Below are 22285 nucleotides of genomic sequence, written 5' to 3' on the forward strand. Positions count from 1 at the left end.
TTGAATTCTGAATGTCATCTTTATTTTTTTCCCAACATCTTATTATGGAAATTTTCAGACATACAGAAAATCTGAAAGAATTAAATAGAGAACTTCAACATACTTATATCCTAGATTCTACTGTTTTGCTATATTTGCTTCATTATAATCTGTCCATTATCTAATTTTTATGTCCATTTCCAAATAAGTTGCAGATATTTATACACATCACCCCAAATGCTTTAGCGTGGCATGTGATAACTGGAATTATTAATATTTGCTTAAGGTTTATTTTTTAAGGTAATATTTATATAAATTTTGCATAAATCTTAAGTATATTATTCGTGAGTTTTGACAAATGCATACATCTGTGTGACCCCAACTCTTGTTAAAATTTAGAACATTTCCATTACCCCAGAAAATTCCCTCATATTCCTTCCCAGTCAATCTCCATCTCTGTCCTAGCCTTAGAGGTAACTCTTGTTGTGATTTTGTTTATTCATTCATTCATTCATTCCATAGATCAGTTTTGCCTGTTCTAGAATATCATATAAATGAAATCATACAGGGTATATACTTTTATGTAAGACTTCTTTTACTCAGCCTAATTTTTTTGAGATTCATCTATGTTGTTGCATGTATCAGTACTTCATTCTTTTTGCTTCCTGAGTTGTAATACATTGTTTGAATATATCACAATTTAGTTATCCTCTGATAACTTTTTGAAGACAGTAAGACAGTGCTTTTGTGACCTGAATTTTATTAATCCCCAAATATTTACATTTCACAGATATCGTCAATTATTTTGAAATGTAGACTTGGAAAGTTCTGGCCCTTAGCATTTTTTCTTTTCAGAAAATCATTGAGCTCAAATAATCATTAAAATCTTTTAAATTAGGTGGTTCCGAGAGATCTGGGAAGGATGTGTGATTTTTGAAAGACTTCCAGTTACTTTGTGGCCTGGACTCTTATTTGACTTAGTGTTTATATTTAGATTCTATCTCTAGAATCTAAATATTTGTATTTCTTCCCTGAGTTAGTGATAAAATGCTTAATAAAAATCACATATACTTTCATTGCTTTCTCATTAAGTGCAGTGCTGTTCTCTTGTGAAATCTGCTTATGTGTGAACAAATACTAAGTAAGGACATTGTCCACAAGTACTTTTTGTTGTTTGTTTTTTTGTCCTTCTTTGAGGTAAGTTCATCACTTCTTGAGAGGATTAGCTGGTTTTCTTCCAGTTATCTTCCTTTACTTTTAAAGAATAATCCTATAAATTTTCTTGAGAACTAATCTGGTTTTGAAAATTGTCATAAATAAGATAATCTTATAGTTTAAAAACATTTCTTATTTTGTCTGACAGACTATACTGGTTAATATGTTCTTCCCATGCTTGAATAAATTCATAAATAGATCAGCTCTTAATTTTATTTATTTAAATTTTTTTTTCATTTTTCATTTGTTTCATTCAGAATCTTTTAAATTCTTTTTATCATAATCATATTGGACCATTTGCTAGACCTTCTTTTAGTCGTGTATTTGATACATTTAATTAGTGCTTAGTGCTTAAAGACTTGAGATATTTACTTCTTATACTTTAATTGTTAAATGTTTTATATTTATCACATGATTGGGTCACTCATGTTGAGAAGCTTTTAGGGCGCAGAGTCAGCTTGTTTGGGTTTACAACTAAAGATTTGTCATATACTTCTTCAGACAGGTTGAAATATGTGAAACACTAGAAATAAAAGGTTTTATTCCAAGATATGTGTGGTATATATTTGTAATGTCCACTAGATGTCACCATTGTCCTGTAATTGCTGGTCTCATAAGCTTAGTGATAAGTTCAAGACCTTAAGTAGTCTTAGTTGTACTAGTTTTTCCTAGAGTATATATATTCAAAAATTCTTTAATTCATTTTGGGAACTATACATCTTCATATCTGATCTAGGTTTAGATCAGATTTATGTATTAAATTTATGTATTAAATATATGTTTGTATTTTGTAAATTAGAGAAACTTTAAATGATATTTGGACCATTGTAGAATACTTTTAATCTAGTCTTTGCTTCTATGATTTAAGTCATGAAACATTGGTCTTATAGAATAAGGGCTCTTTTAAATAGTCTCTTAATTTTATTCTAAGTGTAGTGACCACATAGCCTCATGAGACCAGTAATACTAAATATTACCAGGTAATAATGTAAGTTGTTTTCCTGAAAAACTTAATGAACCTACTGCTTTTCTGCCACAGTTCTCACTAAGGAACCATAATTTTTGGATTTTGCTTTAAAATATTAGTGCTGCCTTTGCAGCTCATGGTATAAAGAATACTTTTATCTTTAATGATACATCTTTATATGTGATTTACTCTGTGTACCGTTTTTCTTTTATAAGTTTAAGAAATTAAGAATCTGATAGCACTTTGTTTTTTGAGGAAAGATAAGCAGATCATGATTTTATTTTCTGACATTATTCTCCTATAACATCTCAATTGTTACTATAGAAAAGTCTTTGCTGTTTCTAACTTATATACTAAGATGAGAGATTAAAATAGTGTGAACTTTTATGAGGTTTTTAGAACCATCATTTTATTAGCTATAGGCCTGATTGACTGAGTGGAAAATCCAACGAAATCTTTTTATATTTTTCCATGGATGCTTGCCCACTGGAGGGTGTAGTGTGTACTGGAGTGTTTTAATAGGTTTTCCCTTTTTACTAGAAATTATGGATTTGTTTACTTGAAACACTCTAAAACCTACTTTCTTTAACTTTATTATTGATTTGAAATAGCAACTGTTAAAAAATTATAGTTCAGGGTGAGGAAAGCTAATAGGTTACCGTACTTATTCAAAAATTATTGGTTTTCTATCATATGTTTCCCTTCATCTCAGTTATGAAACATGATATATCTAGATCTTTGTTACCTCTGTTGAAAAATCTCTACAAAAAGATCAGGCCCTTCCTTTACTATTCTAGAATGCATATTTTAACTTTTATACCTGAGGAGGGACTTAAAATTAAAACAGAAATGAAGTTTAGACTTTTCTGCCTAACAGATGCAAGATACCAACACTGGGTTTGGCCAATTAGAACTTTTTTGGCACCAGAGTTGAATTTATTTATGCTGTTCATTCTATTTTCTTGTTTTCAAAATTATCTATCCTATGCAAATTGGAAACCAACAACCTAAGAACATTTTATAATATGTTTATAATTTATTGCTTCTGCACAAGAGACTATTTCAATATAGAAGTGAGAATTTAGCATTTCAGAGTCTGTGTCATTATCTTTTGAAAATATTTCATCTCCGTTGTGTTATTTTTATGCCAGAAATCATGTTCATGTTGTCCAGGAAGTTATTTTGGAGATGCTTTTGAATAAAGATATAGTTGCTTATTAAATGTTTAAATCATTTGTATTTTAGCATTATGTTTTGGTTTGATGTTGTTCTTTTCCTTTGCTCTCAGAAGGGAAAATATGTGTGAAGGAAATTTTTTGTTGTTTAGAGTGAGGAACCAAAAGAATACTGTATATTAAATGTGCCCATTTTAACATTTTAGAATACATCTCCAGCTAAAATCCGAGAAAACTTAAAGTCCTTTTTAATTTTCTAACTAGTTCTTTCTCTTTTAAAAAACTGTTGTAGAAATTTTTCTTCTTAAGTATAAAACCAAAGTCATTTATTAGACATATAGTGACAGCTCTCAAAATTATTTCTATACAGTTTATGAAAAACAACTTGGTAACTTAAGGTTAAGCAGATGTTTTCAGCATATGTGAAAGTTGTCCTTTGGTTCATTGTTAGCATTTTGCTTCTAAAATTTGTAGGATAAAATATTGATGGAGCACAAGATTGAGCACTGAAGTGAATATTAAGCCTTGTTTTTGTCTTCAGATAATCAAGCTGTTACCAAGTGATTTTTTTTTTAAAGAGGAGGCTCGAAACAAGTCTTCAATGTTAAGAGAGCTGTAATGATATTTTCCTTTTCTTCCATGTGGGTGAGCATTTTGGCTCTCTACCTTGTGTCTTAAATCAGTAGTGTGGCTATGGGAGTCCATATATGGTACTTTGACAGAAGTGGTTAATAAGTGAGCTCTTCTGTTAAAATAACATTTACTATTATAATTTGCCTTCCATTAATGTGTGTGGTAGAGTAAGGAGATGCAGACAAAGGCTCTGACTCTCTCCATTGATCTTAAAATCTACTTATATTTACTTTCTTATGAGGGGCCTATTTTAAACAATTTGTTATAAAGTAGAATGATTTAGACAGTATCTACAAACATAAATTGGTTTGATAAGACAGAGTGTTTAATTTATTGAGCCTTTGGAAAAAATAGTTTTTATTGAATTTAGCCAATTTAAAAGAAAATATTTTTAAAAATTAATTTTTATAACTAACTTTAGGACATCTTTGAAATGAGTGTAGAATGCTTTGGTGAGGTACACGTAATTTTTAGGCTGGAAATGTCTCTTATCCCTCTCTAAGAGTAACATATGCGATTTAAAAGAATATTCATAATTATAAACATTACTTACGTATAAAATGGAGTTGAGGTATCTATGCATTTGGGGTACATTTTCTCTTGAAACTAAAATATGTTACACAGTAGAGTATCATATATATTTTTAAGAGAGAAAAACATTCTTGTATCTCTTGTTTTTTGTTTGACCATCAACTTAGACTATAGAATTTTTTGACTAGCCTGGCATTCCTATCTAAGACAGATTCATGCTTTGTTCAGTAAATATTTATTTAGGGGCTGCTAAGTGCCAGGCACTGTGTTAGGTACCTCGGATACAGCAGAGATAGGCATGGTTTCTGCCCTTAAGCACTTCGTAGTCTGGTGGAAGAGACAGGCAAATAAGTCAACAATTACAATATAGTCTAGTAAATACATGCAGGGGGTATGGGAACACAGTGGACTATTAGGAATATTAGTTAAAAATTTTTTTCTAAAAGAGGTGGTGGTTCAACTGAATCTGAAGGATAGATGGAAAGCCTGCTCAGGTGGAGAATAAAGTGGAGGTGTTCTAAAAGGGGGCACGGTGAACATAAAGGTATGGGAGCGTGAGGGCCTGGCATAATGGCAGAACTGACAGTAATGTAGTGTGCTTGGAAGCTGGGTAGGTGTGAGGAAGCCGCAAGAAAGACTGGAGAAGTGTTTATTCATTCAACACATTTACTGTGATGGTAATATGGCCTCTGTACATAAGGAATATACATTCTTGTGGGGAATAAATATATAATTGTTCCATTGAATATACATAGGCGAAAGTCAGATTGTGCTTGCCGTCAGGATTCCAGGGAGTTTAGACTTTAAATGAGGAAACATTGATCAAGTTAAATCTTGGGAATGATGGGGCTGGAGCAGTGTAAAGACCAGGTATGTAGTATCCAGGTGCAAATTATGAGGCTTTAACTAAGGTTATGGCAGTTGGGTTCAAGAGGAAGGGATGTGTTTGAAGTAGAATCAAAAGGACTTGTGACTGATTGCTACCTGGGGTTACTGGGAGTGCGGGCAGGTGGTTCAAGTAGGTAGGAGGGGGCATCTAGATTTCTTCTCATGTCTGGCAACTGGTTGGATGTTGCGATTAATCAGAAATGGAATACAGAGTTAAGGAACACTGGGGGTAGGGATAGAGAGAAAGTTTAAGCTAATGAGATTTATTTTTGCCACTGACTTCTGGTATCTTTTCAGATGGAGGGACTTTACAGTGGGTAGTCAAGTATACAGATCTGAACCTGAGGAAAGAAGTCTAGGTTAGAGGTGTAGATTTGGGAATCATCCATGTGTAAGTAGAAGCTCTGGTGTGAGTTTTGATTTCATTCAGGGAGTGTGTATAGTTGGAAAGAAGAGTACCAGGGCTGGAACTGTGGAAATGCCAGTATTCAAGGATAGAAAAAGATCATCCAATGAAAACAGCTGAGAGGAACTGCCAGAGATGAGGAAAAAAAATCAAGAGAATATGATGTCACAGAAGCTGATAATGGTCAGGAATCTAGTTAGATAAGGACTGAAAAGTTTCCTTCCTAAGCCTGTGTGACATGTTATAATAGGCAATTTATTTAATGCAGTTCTGAACTAAGACAGTTCTTGCAAGTAGTTTAATCACTCTTTGGAGTGATAGTTTCTAAATTTATAGATTTGAGACTAATTAAGTTATTTGCTTTTATAGCAAGAATTCCAACTTTTCCTATCATACTATTTGTGCCAAGTAAGAAGATTCTGATGGGTATTCTTGGTTTGTTTCATAATTCTTTGAATTGGAAGGTTTTGTACCGCTGATGCATACTTAAAGGGAACTACGAAATTGATGAGGATCCTTTCAAGAGATTGTGCCGTATGGTTGCTCTTTTCAGGTGTTCTTTCACAGCAGTTATGGAAGAACTGCACTCTTTTTTGTTGTTGTTGTTGTTTGGGGGTTTTTTTGGCAGCGTGACAGTAGTAACAGCCAAGGGCAAAGAAAACAAACAAACGAACAGAATTAGAAAACCTTTTATTAACTCTATGGCAGGATGTAGTACAATAGAAATAGGTACTTTACTTACAAATGTGAAAATGAGATATGGATCATCAACCCCTTTTATATAAGGAAAGCCTACTTAGTATGACCAGGCAAACAGGCCACGGGTGGGCATCTGGCTGAGAACCTAGCACAGTTTGGAAACAGTAGGCATTTAATAAAAAGTTGTCAAATAAATATACCAGTGGTCAGTCCATAGGCTTGTCACTGACCCTTGCTTGTGTAGTTTGCTTCAAAAGGATTATCTGAATAAGTCTGATCAATTCCTTCTCTCAGAAATTTTTTTTAAAATTTTAATTGCAATAAAAAAATAACATAAGGTTTGCTGTCTTAACATTTTTGAGTGTAGTAGCATTACACGGTCCAGTCCAGTAGCGTTAAGTATATTCATACTGTTGTATAACAGATCCCCAGAACTTTTTCATCTGGCAAAACTGCAAATCTGTGTGCATTAAACAACTCCTCCTCAGTTTCCCTTCCCCCAGCCCCTGGTAACCACCAGTCTGCTTTCTGTCTCTGAGTTTGACTACACTTAGATACCTCATAAGTGAACTCATGCAGTACTTGTCTTTTTATGACTAGCTTATTTCACTTAGCACAATGTCTTCAGGGTTCATCCAGGTTATAGCATGTGATAGGATTTCCTTCCTTTTTAAGGCTAAATCATATTCCACTATATGTTTATCCATCCATCTGACAATGGACTCTCGGGTTGCTTCCACCTCTCTACTATTGTGAATAAAGCTGCTATGAACATGGGTGGGCAAATATCTCTTTGAGACCCTGCTTTTAGTTCTTTGGAGTATAAACCCAGAAGTGAGATTGCAGAATCACATGGTAATTCTGTTTTTAATTTTTTACCTCTCTCAGAACTATGACTCACAAGAAACAGGCACGTTAGCAGCAAGACTTGATGCAGAAAGATAGTGTTTTGGAGAGGGTGGGTGAGGTGAAGGGCATTTGCCAACTGAAGCTTTAAAGTTAGAAGAATATAAAGTATGAGGTATGGGAGGAGGCAGGATGGTGTAGAATGACTATAGAGTGGATGTAAAGACAGAGACAACCAGGGGAAAGAAAAATAGGCTGGAACAAGTGGCTGGTGCCCCAACATGCTTCATTTCCTGACCTTTCTCATACCTGGTTGTTTACTTTCCCCTGGGTTCCCATGGATATATAAACTTTTCGGTAAGCCCCCGCTTCCTGTAGAAACTTTTGAGTGAATTTTTATTCTTGGCAACTAAAATGACCCTGAATAGAACAGTAGTTGCAACTGAAAGAGCTGCAGCATATCTTGCTGAAAAATACCTGCTGAAAATATTTATCGTAATTTAAAAATACATCGAATTGAGATGAGCCTACTCAAGAACTTTCATTTTTTTCATCAGCCTCTTATTTTACATGTGGTAAATGAAGAACTAGTAATCTCCAAAACTTAGAGGCAAATAGGTGATTTTTTGATGGGACCAATGTTGCATTCAGAAGAGAAGAATGAGCATGTCTACTTTGACTTAGATTGGATTGACCATCATAGAATCATTTTTGAATTATTGTGTTCACCATTATTTGTGTTTATTGTTACCTCTGCTGTTTATTAAGTACTTTCTACATATATGTCACTGTGCTAGGCAGTCACCACTCACTATTTCGTTTTGTCTCTCCAAAGCTCACGTGGTAATTAGATGTTATTATCATCCCCATATTCAAATCAAGCTGAGGCTTAGAGAGGTGAAATGGATCTTTTGCTGTGTGGCTCACTCTAAACATGAGAATGTTAGAACTGAAAGAAACTTTAGAGGTAATTTAGTTCATCAGAAGCTCAAATGCTGAGCGTACAGGCAGGTAACACAACACCAAGGATCCATGCCTTATCCAAAGGGGGACAGCTGCTATTCAATTGCAGCCTTTCTTGCCACAGGGAATATAGGCGCAGGGTTGCCAATCTTTTAATTTTTAAAGAGAAATCAGAAATCTGGATTTGAATATGAAATTTCCCCATTTTAAAAACATGCTAGGCAAACAAGGTATATCCACTGCTGGATGTGGCCACCAGGTAGCAACTTCTAATCAAGTACGATGCCATTATTTACAGATGAGAAACCAAGAGGTGAAGCAAGCTGCCCAATGTCACACAGCAAGGCAGTGCTTTAGCTGGGAATCAACGTACAATATGTATTCCTTTCATTTTTTTTCTTTAAAAAAAAATCACATTAGATTACAAGTTACCAAAACATTTCTTCAAGTTTTTCAGAAAAATCGAAGTGTGTAGCTGGGGAAATGAGCTAGTTAGTGAATGATAGGATAGATTAACTATTGATTTTTGAAATGTATTTAAAAATTGTTTACTCCCTTGATCTATCCTGTTGAAAATTGATTGCTACTTGCAATGCTAATGCTGTCGGCATAAATGTTTGTAAATATTTTTTTTCTTTTTTGCTAATTGCTTTTGCTTAATGATTTTATAAAGAGCTTTAAATAGGGTAATTTAGAGAATAAAATTTCTAAGGAAAAAAGAAAATCTCCAAGTTTCAGAATAAAAGAGTGAGAATATTGGGGTAGAAACTCTGGGAATATAAGCCAATAGATACTTTCTTCTGTGGCCCTTTTCCTTCATAATCGAATCAAGAAAAATCATCATACAAGGGTTTGTAGGTTCTTTTGGCGGCGGGGGACCTTTCCTCTTTCATTTGCAATTATAGTTGATGGTAGAAAACAGAAACAGTAGTCCAACTATCTCAGTGCCATTTTCAGAACAAATTGTCTAGTTTGAATTAGCTTAAGAATGATAATTAGCTAATTGAATGGTCTATAGCTAGTCTTGATCTCTGGTGCTTAATTAAGTAGGACAGAGGGACTAGGCAGAGGAGACCCTCCAGGTACTTCTGATAAGAAAAGAAGATCTAGAATCAGACTGAGTGATACCATAACTCTGAGACAGTAGTAGGGAAATTGTTTAGATATTAGCTGTCTAACAATTTTAATTGTCTGAAGTCTTTTATCTTGTTCTAAATTAATATGGTGTTTTCTAAGTAGCTGTGTAAATTTACTATTGCTTATTTTTAATAATGAAATTATAAGTTCTTATTCTGGGTTTTATATAATCTGTAGGTTCCCATTCTTTGCCACCAAATGAACAAAATTATCACATAGTTACAGATACCTCAGATTGAAATATATAATACCAAGAGAATGAGAAGACAAGCCACAGACTGAGAGAAAATACTTGCAAAAGACACTTCTCATAAAAGACTGTTATCCAAAATGTGTAAAGAACTTTTAAAACTCAGTAAGAAAACAAACAACCTGATTTTAAAAAAATAAAGATCTTAACAGACACCTCACCAAAGAAGATATACAGGTGGCACATAAGCATATGAGGAATGCAAATTAAAAGGAGATACCACAACACATTTTGTTAGAATGGCAAAAATCCAGAACACTTACATTGGCCAGTATTCACGAAGATGTGGAGCGACAGGAACTCTCATTCATTGTTGGTGGGGATGCAAGATAGTGCAGCCATTTTGTAAGACAGTTTGGTGGTTTCTTACAAAACTAAACATACTCTTACCATAGGATCCAGCAGTCAGGAGCTTTGATATTTACTCAAATGCGTTGAAACTTATATCCACACAAAATCCTGCACACAGATGTTTATAGCAGTTTTATTCACAATTGCCAAAACTTGGAAGCAACCAAGACATTCCTCAGTATGTGAATGGATAAACTGTAGTACATCTAGACAATGACAATGGAATGTTATTCAGCGTTAAAAAGAAATGAACTCTCAAGTCATGAAAAGACATGGAGGAACCTTAAATGCATATTCCTAAGTGAAAGAAGCCAATCTTAAAAGGCTGCATACTGTATAATTTCAACTATGTGGCATTCTAGAAGAGGCAAAGCTATGGAGACAGTAAGAAGATTAGGTATTGCCAGGAATTGGAGGTGGTGGGAAGATGAATAGATGGAGCAGAGAGGATTTTTAGAGCAGTGAAAATACTCTGTGTGATACTATCAATATAATGATGTACATGTCATTGTACATTTGTCTGAATCCATAGAATGTGCAGCATCAAGAGTGAACCCTAATGTAAACTTTCGACTTCAGATGATTATGACGTGTCACTGTAGGTTCACCCTTGGTAACAAATGTACCACTCTGGTGGCGTATGTTGATAATGGGGAAACTATGCATATGTGGAGACAGAGGGTATATGGGAAATCTCTGTACATTCCTCTCCATTTTGCTATGAATCAAAAACTGCTTTAAAAAATAAAGTCTTTATAAAAAAAAGAAAAGAAAATATGTAATATACTCTCTATCTCCTCACCACTGAGGGTAAGCAGTTTTCTTAGGGTTTAACTGGCACATATAAGATAATGATTATAACAAAGTGACAACTCCTGTTCTCCCTACTTCTTCCCTGAAATAACATACTTGTTAAATAAGCAAATGAGGTTTCATAATAATAAGTACCCTGATTTTTTTCTGTAGGAAAACATCTCTAATTTTATAATAGAAATCAATAAAATAATTATAAAGGAGACTTATAGCCAGTAATTACTAAAATTCTATTTTGGTATATTAGTATATCTACTTATCTGTATTTAGAAAGCAACTTTGAAAGTACATAGATTCTAAGTCTGTAAAATGTTCAGACTAAATAGTGTTTTTACTCTAATTCTTAAAGAATCCCAGTTAAAATAGTCTTATATTCTTTAACTTACTGTATTTCAGTTTTGTATGAGTTAACTTAAGTTTTCAAATTCGGTAAACTCCTCTGAAGTTGAGGAAAAGGTACTCTGTGAGTATTTAATGGTAGATAGTGCCTTGAGAGTAAATTAAGTTTTTCACGCAGAGTACATCATCCTTTGAGATCCTGTTTTTTATGTTTCACTTAAAAATTAATTAATTAATTAATTTGGCTGCATTGGGTCTTAGCTGTGGCACACGGGATCTTTCGTTGTGGTGTGAGGCCTCTTCGTTGTGGCGTGCGGGCTTCTCTCTAGTTGTGGCGCCCAGGCTCCAGAGTGCGGGCTCAGTAGTTGTGGCACGTGGACTCTCTAGTTGTGTCGTGCAGGCTCTAGAGCGCGCGGGCTCAGTAGTTGCAGTGTGTGGGCTTAGTTGACCTGCGGCATGTGCGATCTTAGTTCCCCTACCAGGAATTGGACCCAAGTCCCCTGCATTGGAAGGTGGATTCTTAACCACTGGACCACTAGGGAAGCACCTGAGATCCTGCTTTTGCTTTTTTTCTCACTTCACTTAATTGTAGTGAATCTGGCCAATCACTGTATGTTGTTTACATGGTGTCTCTTTTGACACTAACTGTACACAACGATAACTGTGGCCTTTGACTTATTCCCTAATTGCACTTTCTTTTAGATTCATAAGAAAAATGAATAGCCCTTAAAAAAAACAGATTGCATCCGTTTTCATTGTCTACTAAGTATTATACTCATTTTATATATAATTGCTAAACCCTCAAAACTTAATCTGAAAGCTTTCTTTTCCTATGTTTTAGGAATTATAGTAAAGAGGTGTTACACACAAAACTTGTGTAAGAAATGACTATGATGCCAGTAGTCTCAAAAGCTTATTTTTAGATCTTCAGACTAATCTTCTAAGAGTCGAATTTCATATATTTTTTAAATTGGGATTTGCTTGAAGACATACATGTTCTTTAGCTATTATAACTATTATACTTCGGCAGCATTATTTTATAAAATTGCTTTTATAGAATTTATCTTTACTATTAATCAATAGGCCTACTTTGAGGCACCTAAGAAATTACGAAATTTGCTGTTGTAATTCTGTTAGGAATATTGTTGAGAATGTAGTCTACTATATCACAAAGTGGCCTTTTTGTACATATCCAGAGTAAAGATTTCCTTCAGATCTGAATTCAGTTTGGTTTTTATTTTGCGTGCGCGCGCACACACACACACACACACACACACGCACACACACACGTTCCTCTGCTTAAGAGCTTTCAACTTAGGACTTCCCTGTTGGTGCAGTGGTTAAGAATCTGTCTGCCAATGCAGGGCACACATGTTTGATCCCTGGTCTGGAAGATCCCACATGCCGTGGAGCAACTAAGCCCATGCGGCACAACTACTGAGCCTGTGCTCTAGAGCCCGTGAGCCACAACTACTGAGCCTGCGTGCCACAACTACTGAAGCCCACACACCTAGAGCCCGTGCTCCGCAACGAGAGAAGCCACCACAGTGAGAAGCCCACGCGCCGCAACAAAAAGTAGCCCCCGCTCGCCACAACTAGAGAAAGCCCCCGTGGAGCAACCAAGACCCAATGCAGCCCAAATTTAATTAATTAAATAATTAATTGATTTTTAAAAAAAGAACTTTCAACTTAAGGACTTTGGTAGATATGAAAACTTGCCTGTTGTAAGGGGGCAGTGGGTCCGGGGAGAAGTATGTCAGCTCTGTTAGTTACCAATAGGTGGTATTACCAGTTGCTTCTATAGTTAAAACTTTGCACATGGGATTAAATGGACTTAATGATAGCTCTTCGGAATCGAATCTGTTTCTAAGTAAAAGAGCCTCCGTACTGTCAGAACCAGTAATGATACTCGCTTTGCTTTGACTGCCAGGAACTGTGGAGCCAAATTTTTGACCTACTTATAAACAATTCTATGTATATTTCTGTACCCTAATCTTACTCTTCTGCCATTTATTTAAGAATTTTATGCCATATTTCTTATCAGCTGCCACAAATCTTTGATAGCTTCCACTTGCACAGGAACAGTATCTGTCAGTCACCCTCATGCCTAAGTACCTGGCACATAGGTGCTCAGTTAATATTTGTGCAATTTTTTTTTCTGCAATGGCACTTGTATTTATTTTAAAGATAGTGTAAGGGCATCTGTTTTACCTTTACTTTGCTAAAGAAAAGCATTCTAGGCAGATTAGTTCTTAAACTGATTCTACCCTGGCAGCCCCACTTTCTGGTGTAAGCATGAGATCTTAGAGAAGATAATGACTAAAGGGAATATAATTTACTTTGGGAGACTCTAGGAGACTTATAACTTGCCTCTTATTCCTGGCCCAATGGTGATAAGTTCAGGTTAAGTATGATAAAAAAGGCACTTTAGGGAGTAAGAACAGACTGATGAATGAAAAGAACTCTGCCTGCCTTCACTCTTCAACCATAGTATTTAGGTAACTGCGTCACATTTAAGATAATAAAAAGATAAAAATCAAGTCAAAATTATTCTCAGCTAGTTTGTAAAATCTGGTTGTTAAACGTTACCTTTTTCCATTTAAAATTTTTATCATTTCTCTGTGGAAGAATAGTGAAAGACATTTAGAGATGTTCCTGGCTTTAAATTACTTACGTTGAATGAAGAGTTGCCTTATGTTGAGAGAGAATTGTTGAATGCTAATATGGAATTCAAATTTGAAAATTTTCTGTTGACTAAGATCAGGATTATCTGTAGCATGGAATTACCATGACTCACTGAACTCCATTTAACCTGAAGTCGTAGTCATTTGAAACTTGCTGTTATTCCCCCAGAGTCATATTGTACTTGCCCTTGAACGCATAGTTCTCTAACCTTGGCTTACAGGGGCAAAAACCCAGTCTGTTTCGTAAGCTGTAGTCTGGGTTTTAAATATTGTATTTAAAGTGGGACAGAGGATGAGACTTAAGCCAGAGGAAGGAACATGTTTCTAGATTGTCTTTGCCACATGCTGCTTTAATTGTAGGTTTTAGAGTCTGTCAGATCAGGGTTGAAATCTTGGTACTATTATTACTTCTTTATTTTGTAATATAGGGCATTTTCTCTGTCCTTTTGGAGCCTCTGTTTATTTACTTAAAAAAATGAGAATCGCAATCTTGTTTGGGTGGTCGTGAAGATTAAATGAGATAAGCTGTGTAAAAACATCTGCAACATAGCAAATACTTAGTAAGTTTCTCAGTCAATGTAAGTTTATGTCCTTCCATCCTCCTTTTTTCCTTAAGTTTTGTAATGGTTGCTTGCTTTATCCTTACTCATGCAAGATTGCAGAAGGTTAGAAAGTGCTAGATAAATGTGTCTTATCTTTATTAAGGCATGTGATAGTAAAGGAGAGTAGGTAGGTTATCTTGCATTCAGTTCCTCACTGCCAGATCTAAACATGAAAGATGGCTTTTTAAAAATTTAGTGTTGATATTTGGCATCTCAGTATCAGTTGTCCACACTTGGATAGAGCATACATCCCATGCAGGTTTTCTAGTTGTCGTCGTTGTTGTTTTAAACCTTAATGAAATTTCCATTGGCATTGGATTAAACATACAGATTTAATCCTTTGAAACAACAGCACCAGTGGCACTATTTTGTGACTTTAGTAAGGGAATAGTTTAGCAGTTTTAATCTTTCAGATATGATCCAGTTAATAGCATAAAATCTGTTGGATCACATGTTGGACCATTGTGTCAAAATATTGGATCTTTCTTTACTAAGGTAACAGCTCACTAACGTGGATACTTCCTTCGATTTTGTTCTCTGTTCTTGAAATTTTTTGTGCTTATGAGATTTATTTTGATGTATTTAAAAAATAAGCAAAGCTGACTTCCTACTGATGACTCTGAATTCTACTTCTCAGTCTTTGTACTTTCTCTGGAGGATGTATTCTTCTGAATTAATATAATATTTATAGTAATACATTTATAGAGTAGGGGGTATAAACAGTCATTTAAAAAAATTATTTATGTACATCTTAACTGCCACAACTTTTAGCCAAACCAGTATTTTCATAAAGGTTTGTCTATCCTTATTGCACAAATATTTTTACAGACATTTCCACTAAGCAGTGAATGAAGCCCTGAGAGTCACTCTAGCCAGTCTGAAGGCACCCAGAGCAGAGAATTTGAGAGTAGTATTTGAGTTTTGGAAATGCACAGTGTGCTCTTCTTGGTAGGCGTTTGCTTTTAGGGCAGTTTGGCCTAACAGTTGAATGAATTGCTTCTGTTTAAAATTCATAAAGCAAAAATAGAGACAATCACAATACAATTTTTGCTAGAACATATTTTAAATTGACTCACTAGCTCAGATAGTTTAAAATTACTTTATGAAAAAGTTATTTAAAACTTATTTTAAAAATCCTTCTTTGCAAAAAATTGATACCTTGATACGTGGTGTTAAGATAGCTTTTCACTTCTTTGTGGCCCAGAATAATAGACAATACTTTTGGCTTAGAAACCGGGAGTATTGGGTGCGACAGTTTGGATGAGTTTGTGTGTATGAGCAGGTAATATATGGGGGCAGGCCTGTGTGTGGGAGATCACATGTACATTCATATATGTGAGAATACATTTGGGTTGGAAGTGAAATGAAAAAAACTGGAGTATTGTCTTACTGTTTATAAAACTTTAGTGTCGATATAATTAAATGGATACCAGACACCCGTATTCATTCATTCATCTTTTTCTAATTGTTGCTCAGTAATAATTGGGCATCATTCTTTTACAGGATAGTTTTGAAGTTTGAAAGTACTCTATGGTCCAGTTATTACAAGATGATACTGTGAGATGTTGGGGGATTATCTCATATTTCTTAGGCCGAGTGATGTTGAAAGACCACACTTTGGCAAACTAGACACATCTGGTTTCATATCTCAATTTTTCCACTTACTAGGTTCCTCATGCATAGAATAGGGATAACAATGCTTTTTCATTGGGTTCCTGAGACAGTTAAGTAAGATAAAGTTTGCAAAGTACTTATTCATATTGCCTGTCACAGAGCAAACACCCAATGATGCAAATTCTCTTTTGTGTTTTTTAAAAATAATATTTGACAGCATAAAGATTTTTTGAATATTTGAAGTAAAATACAAATTAATTTCCACGATAGCTTCTGGCAGAGTAGTAGTGCTTTCTGCGCCTTGGGAGAAATCTTGATAAGAGTGCTGGATATTGCATACTAAAGGGTCGTCATATTCTTTATTTCGTTGTATAAACCATATAAGCAAATGTAGGCAAAATAGCTGATTATTGTTTTTTAAAAAGCTTCAACATTTTTATGATAAACTTCCATAAAATAGAAATTACTCTATGTAATTTGTATATCATAATTTACAAATCAATTCAATTTGAGGCAAATGTAGAGTTTCTATCAGATATTAAACCACCAGTTTGGAGAAAATGACGTTACTATGGCATATTATTAAGATAAACTTAAAATCCCATTAGATACCAGTATTGTTGTGTTTCTGAGGTTAATTGGGTGCATTCAGTTATAGGTTATGAATGGTCCCACTTGAATAATCCACCAAGCTATCAGGCAGAAAGACCAATAGTTGACGGGACTAATTGACCTTGTCAGTGTACTAGAAACACTTAAAAATAAAATTCTCTTTGCCAACAACATTGCAAATGAAAACCCCAGAAGAAACTGTTATGTCCTGTAACTGTCCTGGAATGCTGTGATTCAGTTAGCAGATTGTGGATGGAGGTGGGTCATGGTGGGTGGGAGTTGGGGAGACGGGGGATGTAAAGGGTAGGAGGGAGAATTTCGGAGGGAAATTAATTAGGCAAATGTTAGAGAGAAACACACAGTTTTAAAATCAGTTTTTAACAGTTTTAACCATCTTGAATCTCTAAAAAGTAGTGTCTTTGAATTTCTATAAAAGTAGTGTCTTTTAAGTTGTTTTTTTCACCCTTCTTGTTCTGTATCTCTAGCTGTTTTGTACAAATTTGATAGTCATTATTGCAGTGAGTTCTTTTCTGAACAGTAAGAACACATCTTTGACAAAGCACAGTGCTGTAATGAAGATGAAACATATTTGGTATCCTACAGTCTTGCTTTATTTAAATATTTTACCAATATAAGATGGATATTATCTTATATCCTTGATTCTAAAATAGCTTTCTGTTTTTGTTTGTTTTTTGGTACAGGTTTGGATTTGTGCCAGAGTGGGGGAAGGGAGGAATGTTGGGAAGAGACACAGAATGAGAAAGAACACTCATTCCATGACAGATTTTGACGATTTGGTTTTCTCTCTCTCTCTCTTTTCTTTTTTGGGGGTTGGGTAATGATGAAGACCATGTATTTTATTAAAGAACCCCCAAAGCAATATATCAGTGTTTCTTAAAGAATGCAAGTGTTTTCAAATGCTTTAAGAAACTTAGTGAACCAATTATAGGCCTTGGTCTTTAAAGGAATAAAAAAACTTTAGCTTAAAACTCATTTTGGGTAATATGGATTTCCAAAATCAGCTCTGAGAAATTGTGTGGCAGATATCAGCCTTCATTGTAATACTGTAGGAGGGTGATAACAGTCCTGTTTCATTTTCCTTTTTAAAAAAAGACATCTTTTACATTGTAAGAAAAACAGTCAAAATGTTAAGTGGGCTTCAAAAATAGTAATAAAAAAAGATTTGTAATGGAAAAGAATTGGTGGTATATTTCACCTAGAGTAAGAAAGACAATGTGTAATAAGGGATTTTGTGGTTTTACAGCTCAGTGCATGTGTTTGAAAGCTGTTCTCTCAGCAACGTGGGTGGCAGGTTATGCTACCATATAATGTATTGTAGTTGGCTCTCCACACTTGTCAGGGTTAGTGTTCAACCACTCGGAAAATTTTCCCATTGTTCTATCATGTGAACCAAGACTAGTGTTGAATTCCCAATAACTTACAAAAAAAAAAGGTTTAATTAGAAAGTTTGGAATTTGATTACATCTTATTGTTTTAATACAGTGCTATATATTTTAGTATTTTATTTAGTATTGCATTTATTTTTCTGGCAGAAAATATCAAAATTAAAACCTCATCTTATTCTTTTTTTAAAATAGATTTTACAGAAATTTGTATACTGAATCTTGCCCCTTTTTTCTGTCTTAACACTCTATTTCCATCTTAAGCATTTTGCTTTAGATGGACCATGGCTCTTGGCAGCCAGTGCATTTTTAGCAAATAATACTGTTTCTAGTAAGAGTTGCAGGAAAAAAAAAAAAAAAAAACTTAGTGTGAGGTCCTTGTAAACTGAACCTTTGGAACATTACTTTATTTCTCTTTTCCCCCCTTTTGTGCTTCTTCTCTATTTGTGTAATGGTTATAAATTACATCCTTTGAAAAGAAGAATGAAAAATATTTTGTTATTTTCGTAGTTGATTTTTTTCTTTACCTATTATTTTAAAAATACACAGAGAAATAAGCAATTATGGTATTGAAATTCCATTGTGCCAGCACCTCCAGAGCATAATCCAAAAAAAATAGAAAACCGCCTGCTGGGTTGTCTGCAGTATGCTTGTGTGAACATCAGTGTCTGCTGTTCACACGTCACTTCTTTACTGAAAGTTCCTCTCGGAATAAAGACTCTGTGTTTTCTGAGTGTAGTGAAACATTTGTTGGTACTTAGGTTTTAAATTTGCGAGGAATTCTGTTTATAGGCTAAGTTGTCATAGATGTATATTACACGACTGTTACTGGCACATCAAGAAGTAGAGAAAAGGCTCGTATGTTTATATACTATAAAATAATAAAAAACTTTAAGTGAAATTATAAAGTATTAAAGGTGAGAAATAATGAGCTTTTGTTGAAGATATATATGAAGGATTGATTTAAATATTGACTTTTGCCCTCTAAAATCTATTTTATTTATAAAGTAAAGTGTATCTTGGCTAGATGAATATAAAAATATCATAAATTTGTCCTGTACTTCAGGACAAATTCAGATATTTGAAATTCAGATACTTAAATATGATGGATTCTTGACAATATTGAGTTAGTAAAATTTTTGAAGTGACCCTACGTAATTACTCTAATCAAGGAATGTATTAGAAAGTATATTTTTGGATCCTTAGGTTAATTCTTTCACTTTTAATCTTATTCACTTCATTCATTTTTATTCTTATTATGCTGTTGGGTATCTTATTAGACATAGACAGCAAATTTACAAAATGTAATCCAGTGTGTTGACAGCCTCAACCTTTCACTCAGACTCATAAAATATCAAAAAGAGAAAGCATTTACCAGATAATAGGGAACTTCAGGTTTAAATTTGGTGAAATGGAAGTTAATGCCCACAGTCTGCCATAAGGTTTATCTGAATCATTCAACATCATTTGTTTTTTTCTTAGAAACCTTCCATGTAGAAGTTAGTAAAAGAGTAAATATACACATATTTTGGCTGAAACTGAATTTTTATCCATTTCAACTATTTTTCATTGAGAGAGAATTTCAGGTTGGTTTGCCTCTGAATTTCACTCCGAGTTTCTTCATCAATTAAAATGCACTTTTACATTTTACGATAATTGTATGAGCCTTTTAATTATTGTTTCTTCTGATTATTAGAATGAGATTACTGTCTATCTGAGATCAGTTATTACATTTAGTCAATAGGTCAGTAAACAGTGATGCTTGCTAATCTCTCATGTTCTCCTCAATTTGCTTCTTATTACTCAGTTGTCGTAACCTTGCTTTCAGTCCTGTAGATGGAAGAGATTGTCATCTAAACAAGATATGTCTCACACATGCCTCCAGGAAAGGGGAGTAAAAGCACCAAGTCCCTAACATACTAGTTTTCTAAGGGCCTAAGACGCCTGAGTCTCCTGATTGCCACGAAGCCTAATTGCTCACGGGGCAGCCTGGCGCGCTGCCATTTCCCCACTGGGCTGTTTGTTGGTGCTTGTGAATAGAACAGAAATGTCTTTGCTTTTTCTACTCAGTTGTCACTGATTGCAGTTTTAGGAATCTAGTTAACATTTTTCTTAAAATGATAGTAATTCACGCCAAGGTGAAGTCAAACTTCATAATTTCTAAGCAACGAGCAGTAGAGTTAGTTCAATGCTTTTAAAATTCATGTAAAATAAAATTCATTACTTCTTACTCCATAATATTCATTCTGTATAATCCACCTTAACCATTCTAGACAGATGTTCTAGATTTGGATAAACAATTTGAAAGTCAATTATAAGGTGGTTCTTTTTTGTACTTTTGTGAACAGAATCTGTTATGTATATGAATTATAGGACCAATGGAAATCACAGACCTTGCAAGCAGAGTGTGTGTGGGACTACTTCAGTTGTTTTGAAAACCTGTTATTGAGAACACTAGAGATGTTTGCATTTTAATTTCCATTATAACTGGAGGTGTATATTGGGTTTTCACCTCTGCCTGGACCTATAACAAGAACTTCTTTTGTTCCCAATGTCATGCTTTACCTCTAGGCACCGTAACTAATAGGAAACAACGAGTATTGTGGGACTTTCACAGAGTTGAGTTACTTTCTTATTTTCCTCCCAATCCCCTTCAGAGTTCCACATCTCTTTAAGGCATAGGTATTTCAATTACACTTGAACTGCAAATATTATTCACTTGTACTCAGAATATATTTTTGTCTTATTTTTTATTCCAGAGAGACATACGTCAAGACTACTTTATTACTTCTGTAATGTTCAGAGTTTTGGCAGGGAAATTACTTTCAAGTCCTGGCTTCATCCTTCACCAGCTAGGTGACCCTCGGCAAATTATATAACCTCTCTATGAACTTCAGGTTCCTCAGCTGTAAACTAGGGCTGTGGTGTCGGGATGATTAAAACAAGTGTCAGTTAAGTGCCTTGCACATGGTAGCAGCTCACTAAATGGTAGCTGAAAGGAGCAAAGCCTTGAAAACTGGTAATGTTTTCATAGGCTGTAAAAGCATGTGCTTTTCTATAGAATCTCATGAAATTGGGAGTTTCAGCTGTATGTAGCTATTGGATATACATTTATATCTTTGGGTTGATAAAGATCCAGGAGCGTGAGCTTTGGAGTCATCTGCTGGGATTTGAGTTCCTGTTCTGCCACTTAACTCTGAACCTTGGAAAGTTAGTTTCTCTGGGCCTCAGATTTCTTGTGTATAAAAGGAAGATGAAAATGGTGAACTCATAGGGCTGTTGCAAGGCTGGAATGACTCAGTACCTGTAAAATTCTTAAAACAATGCCTGGCAAAGAGTAAGCGCTCCAAACATGTTATTTGCTGTTAACTGTTATTATCTCATAGAAGAGGAAAAGTCATGAAGCCAGAAAACTTGAATGGAGTCAGCCTTAATTAATGGATGTCTCTTTCATCCACTCCTAAATAATTCCCATTACCTTGCTTTCCGGTCCCTTTCAGAGCTCCATATCTCCTTAAAGTGTATTTAGGATTATATTGCAGTCAGAATTCTACTTTTTAGTCATTACCTCCATAGAATTGTGATATCCTTGCAGTAAAAGTCTTTACATGTCTCTTGATCAAAAAGTATTTGTTAAGTTTATCACCTGCTTCTTATAGGTCTTGCCTTAGTTAGCTTTTTAACAGTCCTTCTGAAGGCAACTTGATTGTGAAAAGACTTTTTGAAGGCTCCATTGAGATACTAAAACATCTTTTTTCTTATTCATTTATATACTTATTATTTATTTCCTGCTTTATTGAGATAATATTGACATATATGTAAGTTTAAGGGCAGTGTGATGATTTGATACACACACACACATATATACAGTGAAATGATTACCACGATAAAGTTAGTTGACACCTCTATCCCCTCACATAATTACCATTTTGTGTGTGTGGTAATAACATTTAAGATCTAGTCTGTTAACAACTTTTAAGTATATAATACAGTATTGTTAATTCTAGTCACTGTGCTGGACATTAGCTTCCCAGCAGTTATTCATTTTATAGCTGGAAGTTTGTTCCTTTTAGCCAACATCTCCCCAGTTCCTTCACCCCCAGCCCCTGGCAATCACCATTGTACTCCTTGTTTCAATGAGTATGGCATTTTTACATTCCACATGAGAACATACTGTA

General features: G+C 34.7%; 1 protein-coding gene across 2 annotated transcripts in view; it reads left to right on the top strand.

Moving 5' to 3' along the window:
• Window positions 1-22285, top strand: part of ANAPC10 (anaphase promoting complex subunit 10) — an 83765-nt gene that overhangs the window by 28464 nt on the left and 33016 nt on the right. The window lies entirely within an intron of this gene.

The sequence above is a fragment of the Delphinapterus leucas genome, chromosome 5 (assembly GCF_059928025.1).
Source record: "Delphinapterus leucas isolate spDelLeu-1000000601 "Yukka" chromosome 5, BTC_Dleu_Yukka2, whole genome shotgun sequence".
NCBI lineage: Eukaryota > Metazoa > Chordata > Mammalia > Artiodactyla > Monodontidae > Delphinapterus > Delphinapterus leucas.